Here is a 6663-nt window from a genome sequence, read left to right on the forward strand (position 1 = left end):
CTCTGGTGCAGATCTTATTCTGTTTGACCTACGAGGTTCGGTAGTAACTTGATCTGAAGTTTCTTGATCAATATGATTAGCTTCCTCACTAATTGGTGTAGGTATCACAGGAACCGGTTTCTGTGATGAACTACTTTCCAATAAGGGAGCAGATACAGTTACCTCATCAAGTTCTACTTTCCTCCCACTCACTTATTTCGAGAGAAACTCCTTCTCTAGAAAGGATCCATTCTTAGCAACAAATGTTTTGCCTTCGGATCTGTGATAGAAGGTGTACCCAACATTCTCCTTTGGGTATCCTACGAAGAAACATTTCTCCGATTTGGGTTCGAGCTTATCAGGTTGAAGCTTTTTCACATAAGCATCACAACCCCAAACTTTAAGAAACGACAACTTTGGTTTCTTGCCAAACCACAGTTCATAAGGCGTCGTCTCAGCGGATTTAGATGGTACCCTATTTAACGTGAATGCAACCATCTCTAAAGCATAACCCCAAAACGATAGCGGTAAATCAGTAAGAGACATCATAGATCGCATCATATCTAGTAAAGTACGATTACGATGTTCGGACACACCATTACGCTGTGGTGTTCCGGGTGGCGTGAGTTGCGAAACTATTCTGCATTGTTTCAAATGTAGATCAAACTCATAACTCAAAAATACTCCTCCACGATCAGATCGTAGAAACTTTATTTTCTTTTTGCGACGATTTTCCACTTCACTCTGAAATTCTTCGAACTTTTCAAATGTTTGAGACTTATGTTTCATTAAGTAGATATACCCATATCTGCTCAAATCATCTGTGAAGGTGAGAAAATAACGATACCCGCTGCAAGCCTCAATATTCATTGGACCGCATACATCAGTATGTAAGATTTTTAATAAATCTGTTGCTCGCTCCATTGTTCCAGAGAATGGCGTTTTAATCATCTTGCCCATGAGGCATGGTTCGCAAGTACCAAGTGATTCATAATCAAGTGATTCCAGAAGCCCATCAGTATGGAGTTTCTTCATGCGCTTTACACCAATATGACCTAAATGGCAGTGCCACAAATAAGTTGCACTATCATTATCAACTCTGCATCTTTTGGCTTCAATATTATGAATATGTGTATCACTACTATCGAGATTCAACACAAATAGACCACTCTTTAAGGGTGCATGACCATAAAAGATATTACTCATATAAATAGAACAACCATTATTCTCAGATTTAAATGAATAACCGTCTCGCATCAAACAAGATCCAGATATAATGTTAATGCTTAACGCTGGTACCAAATAACAATTATTCAGGTCTAAAACTAATCCCGAAGGTAGATCTAGAGGTAGCGTGCCAACGGCGATCACATCGACTTTGGAACCATTTCCCACACGCATCATCACCTCGTCCTTAGCCAATCTTCGCTCAATCCGTAGTCCCTGTTTCGAGTTGCAAATGTTAGCAACAAAACTAGTATCAAATACCCAGGTGCTACTGCGAGCTCTAGTAAGGTACACATTAATAATATGTATATCACATATACCTTTATTGACTTTGCCATCCTTCTTATCTGCCAAATACTTGGGGCAGTTCCGCTTCCAGTGACCAGTCCCTTTGGAGTAGAAGCACTCAGTCTCAGGCTTAGGTCCAGACTTGGGTTTCTTCTCCTGAGCTGCAACTTGTTTGCTATTCTTCTTGAAGTTCCCTTTCTTCTTCCCTTTACCTTTTTTCTTGAAACTGGTGGTCTTGTTGACCATCAACACTTGATGCTCCTTCTTGATTTCAACCTCCGCAGCCTTTAGCATCGCGAAGAGCTCGGGAATTGTCTTTTCCATCCCTTGCATATAGTTCATCACGAAGCTCTTGTAGCTTGGTGGCAGTGATTGGATAATTCTGTTAATGACACTATCACCAGGAAGATTAACTCCCAGTTGAATCAAGTGATTATTATACCCAGACATTTTGAGTATATGTTCATTGACAGAACTATTCTCCTCCATCTTGTAGCTATAGAACTTATTGGACACTTCATATCTCTCAGGGCATTTTCTTGAAATATTAACTTCAACTCCTGGAACATCTCATATGCTCCATGACGTTCAAAACATCGTTGTAGTCCCGGTTCTAAGCCGTAAAGCATGGCACACAGAACTATCGAGTAGTCATCAGCTTTGCTCTACCAGACGTTCACAACGTCCAGCGTTGCTCCTGCAACAAGTCTTGCACCTAGCGGTGCTTGCAGGATGTAATTCTTCTGTGCAGCAATGAGGATAATCCTCAAGTTACGGACCCAGTCCGTGTAATTCCTACCATCATCTTTCAACTTAGCTTTCTCAAGGACGACATTAAAATTCAAGAGAACAACAACACGGGCCATCTATCTACAACAACATAGACAAGCAAAATACTATCAGGTACTAAGTTCATGATAAATTAAAGTTCAATTAATCAAATTACTTAAGAACTCCCACTTAGACAGACATCTTTCTAATCATCTAAGTGATCACGTGATCCAAATCAACTAAACCAATTCTGATCATCACGTGAAATGGAGTATTTTTCAATGGTGAACATCACTATGTTGATCATATCTACTATATGATTCACGCTCGACCTTTCGGTCTCAGTGTTCCGAGGCCATATCTGCATATGCTAGGCTCGTCAAGTTTAACCCGAGTATTTCTGCGTGTGCAAAACTGGCTTGCACCCGTTGTAGATGAAGTTTGAGCTTATCACACCCAATCATCACGTGGTGTCTCGCCACGACGAACTTTGGCAATGGTGTATACTCAGGGAGAACACTTATACCTTGAAATTGAGTGAGAGATCATCTTATAATGCTACCGTCAATCAAAGCAAAATAAGATGCATAAAGGATAAACATCACATGCAATCAATATAAGTGATATGATATGGCCATCATCATCTCGTGCCTTTGATCTCCATCTCTGAAGCACCGTCATGATCACCATCGTCACCGATGCGACACCTTGATCTCCATTGTAGCATCGTTGTCGTCTCAGCAACTATTGTTTCTACGACTATCGCTACCGCTTAGTGATAAAGTAAAAACAATTACAGGGCGATTGCATTGCATACAATAAAGTGACAACCATATGGCTCCTGCCAATTGCCGATAACTCTGTTACAAAACATGATCATCTCATACAATAAAATTTAGCATCATGTCTTGACCATATCAGATCACACCATGCCCTGCAAAAACAAGTTAGACGTCCTCTACTTTGTTGTTGCAAGTTTTACGTGGCTGCTATGGGCTGAGCAAGAATCGTTCTTACCTACGCATCAAAACCACAACGATATTTCGTCAAGTTAGTGCTGTTTTAACCTTCACAAGGACCGGGCGTAGCCACGTTCGATTCAACTAAAGTTGGAGAAACTGACACCCGCCAGCCACCTGTGTGCAAAGCACGTCGGTAGAACCAGTCTCGTGTAAGTGTACATGTAATGTCGGTCCGGGCCGCTTCATCCAACAATACGGCGGAATCAAAGTATGGCATGCTGGTAAGCAGTATGACTTGTATCGCCCACAACTCACTTGTGTTCTACTCATGCATATAACATCTACGCATAAACCTGGCTCAGATGCCACTGTTGGGGAACATAGTAATTTCAAAAAAAAATCCTACGCACACGCAAGATCATGGTTATGGATAGCAACGAGAGGGGAGAGTGTCGTCCATGTACCCTCGTAGACCGTAAGCGGAAGTGTTATGACAATGCGGTTGATGTAGTCGTACGTCTTCATGATCGACCGATCCAAGTACCGAACGTACGAAACCTCCGCAATCTGCACACATTCAGCTCGGTGACGTCCCACGAACTCACGATCTAGTAGAGCTTCAAGGGAGAGTTCCGTCAGCACGACGGCATGATGACGATGTTGATGAAGCTACCGACGCAGGGCTTCGCCTATGCACCGCTACGATGTGACCGAGGTGGATTATGGTGGAGGGGGCACCGCACACGCCTAAAGATCAATGATCAACTTGTGTGCCTTGGGGTGCCCCCCGCCCCCGTTTATAAAGGAGCTAGGGGGAGGCGGCCGGCCAGGAGGAGGGCGCGCCAAGGGGGGAGTCCTACTCCCACCGCGAGTAGGACACCTCCTTTCCTAGTAGGAGTAGGAGAAGGGGGAAGGAGGAGAGAGGGGGGAAGGAAAGGGGGGCGCCGCCCCCCTCCTTGTCCAATTCGTACTAGAGGAGGAAGGGGCGTGCAGCCCTGCCTTGGCTGCCCCTCCTCTTCTCCACTAAGGCCCAATAGGCCCATTACACCCCCCGGGGGTTCCGGTATATGCCCGAACTTACCCGGAAAACTTCCGAAGTCCAAACATAGTCATCCAATATATCGATCTTTATGTCTCAACCATTTCGAGTCTCCTCGTCATGTCTGTGATCATATGCGGGAGTCCGAACTACCTTCGGTACATCAAAACACATAAACTCATAATACTGATCATCACCGAACGTTAAGCGTGCGGACCCTACGGGTTCGAGAACTATGTAGACATGACCGAGACACATCTCCGGTAAATAACCAATAGCGGAACCTGGATGCTCATATTGGCTCCCACATATTCTATGAAGATCTTTATCGGTCAAACCGCATAACAACATACGTTGTTCCCTTTGTCATCGGTATGTTACTTGCCCGAGATTCAATCATCGGTATCTCAATACCTAGTTCAATCTTGTTACCGGCAAGTCTTTTTACTCGTTCCGTAATGCATCATCCTGCAACTAACTCATTAGTCACATTGCTTGCAAGGCTTATAGTGATGTGCATTACCGAGAGGGCCCAGAGATACCTTTCCGACAATCGGAGTGGCAAATCCTAATCTCGATCTATGCCAACTCAACAAGTACCATCGGAGACACCTGTAGAGCACCTTTATAATCACCCAGTTACGTTGTGATGTTTGGTAGCACACAAAGTGTTCCTCCAGTAGTCGGGAGTTGCATAATCTCATAGTCATAGGAACATGTATAAGTTATGAAGAAAGCAATAGCAGTAAACTAAAACGATCAAGTGCTAAGCTAACGGAATGGGTCAAGTCAATCACATCATTCTCCTAATGATGTGATCCTGTTTATCAAATGACAACTCATGTCTATGGTTAGGAAACCTTAACCATCCTTGATTAACGAGCTAGTCAAGTAGAGGTATACTAGTGACACTATATTAACTATGTATTCACACATGTATTATGTTTCCGGTTAATACAATTCTAGCATGAAGAATAAACATTTATCATGAAATAAGGAAATAAATAATAACTTTATTATTTCCTCTAGGGCATATTTCCTTCACTTTTGTTCTTGAGGACATGGGAGAAATCTTGTCATAATTAATCATGTGAAGTTGATATTCGTTCGATATTTTGATGATATGTATGTTGCTATTCCCTTAGTGGTGTCATGTGAACGTCGAGTACATGACATTTCACTATCCTTGGGCCTAAGGTAATGCATTGTGGAGTACTTATTAGATGATGGGTTGCTAGAGTGACAGAAGCTTAAACTCTAGTTTATGCGCTACTCCATAAGGGGCTGATTTGGATCCACACGTTTAATGCTATGGTTAGATTTTATCTTAATTCTTCTTTCGTAGTTGCGGATGCTTGAGAGAGGGGTTAATCATAAGTGGGAGGTTTGTTCAAGTAATAACATCACCCAAGCACCGGTCCACCCACATATCAAATTATCAAAGTAGCGAACGTGAATCAAACGTTAACCAACATGATGATAGGGACCAAATGAAATTCCTGTGTGTCCTCGAAAACGCTTTGCTTATTATAAGAGACCATTCTGGCCTGTCCTTTGCCACAAAATGATTGGGCTATCTTGCTGCACCTATTGTTACTACCGCTACTTGTCAATTGTTACAAATTATCTTGCTATCAAACAACTTGCTACCAACAGTTTGAGTGCTTGCAGAAATTACCTTGTTGGAAACCGCTTGTCATTTCTTTCTGCTCCTCGTTGGGTTCGACACTCTTACTTATAAAAAGAACTATGATGGATCCCCTATACTTGTGCATAATCAATAATCTTTTCTGGCACCGTTTGCGGGGAGTGAAGTGCCTTTGGTAAGCGGAATTTGGTAAGGGGAAATTTATATTACGTGCTGAAATTTACTGTTACTTGTCACTATGGAAAACAATCCTTTGAGGGGTTTGTTTGGGGTATCTTCACCTCGACTGGAAGCACAAAGATTTGCTCCTCAACCTACTTCTCCTACTGAAAACATTGGTTATGAGATTCCTTCGGGTATGATAGAGAAACTCCTCACTACTAGGAAAAGGGCTATAGATGATATGGCCACTAATGGCGCACCAGACATGTGGTGCACCATTACTATATACTAATGGCGCACCATGTGTTGGTGCGCCATTAGTAATATATTACTAATGGTGCACCTGGTGCGTGGTGCGCCATTAGTAGTTTTGAAAAAAAAATTGTTACTAATGGCGCACCGTGGTATAGTGCGCCATTACTAGTTGACATAGTAATGGTGCACCGCACCCACAGTGCCCCATTAGTAGTTTTGAAAAAAAAAATTTGTTAGTAATGCCGAGCCCCACCTCCCCTCGCCCCGTCGCCCCCCTCCCCTTGCCGCCCCCTTGCCCCACCTCCCCTCGCCCCACCGTCCCCAACCACCCA

Source organism: Triticum dicoccoides, chromosome 2B (assembly GCF_002162155.2).
Source record: "Triticum dicoccoides isolate Atlit2015 ecotype Zavitan chromosome 2B, WEW_v2.0, whole genome shotgun sequence".
Classification (NCBI taxonomy): Eukaryota; Viridiplantae; Streptophyta; class Magnoliopsida; order Poales; family Poaceae; genus Triticum; species Triticum dicoccoides.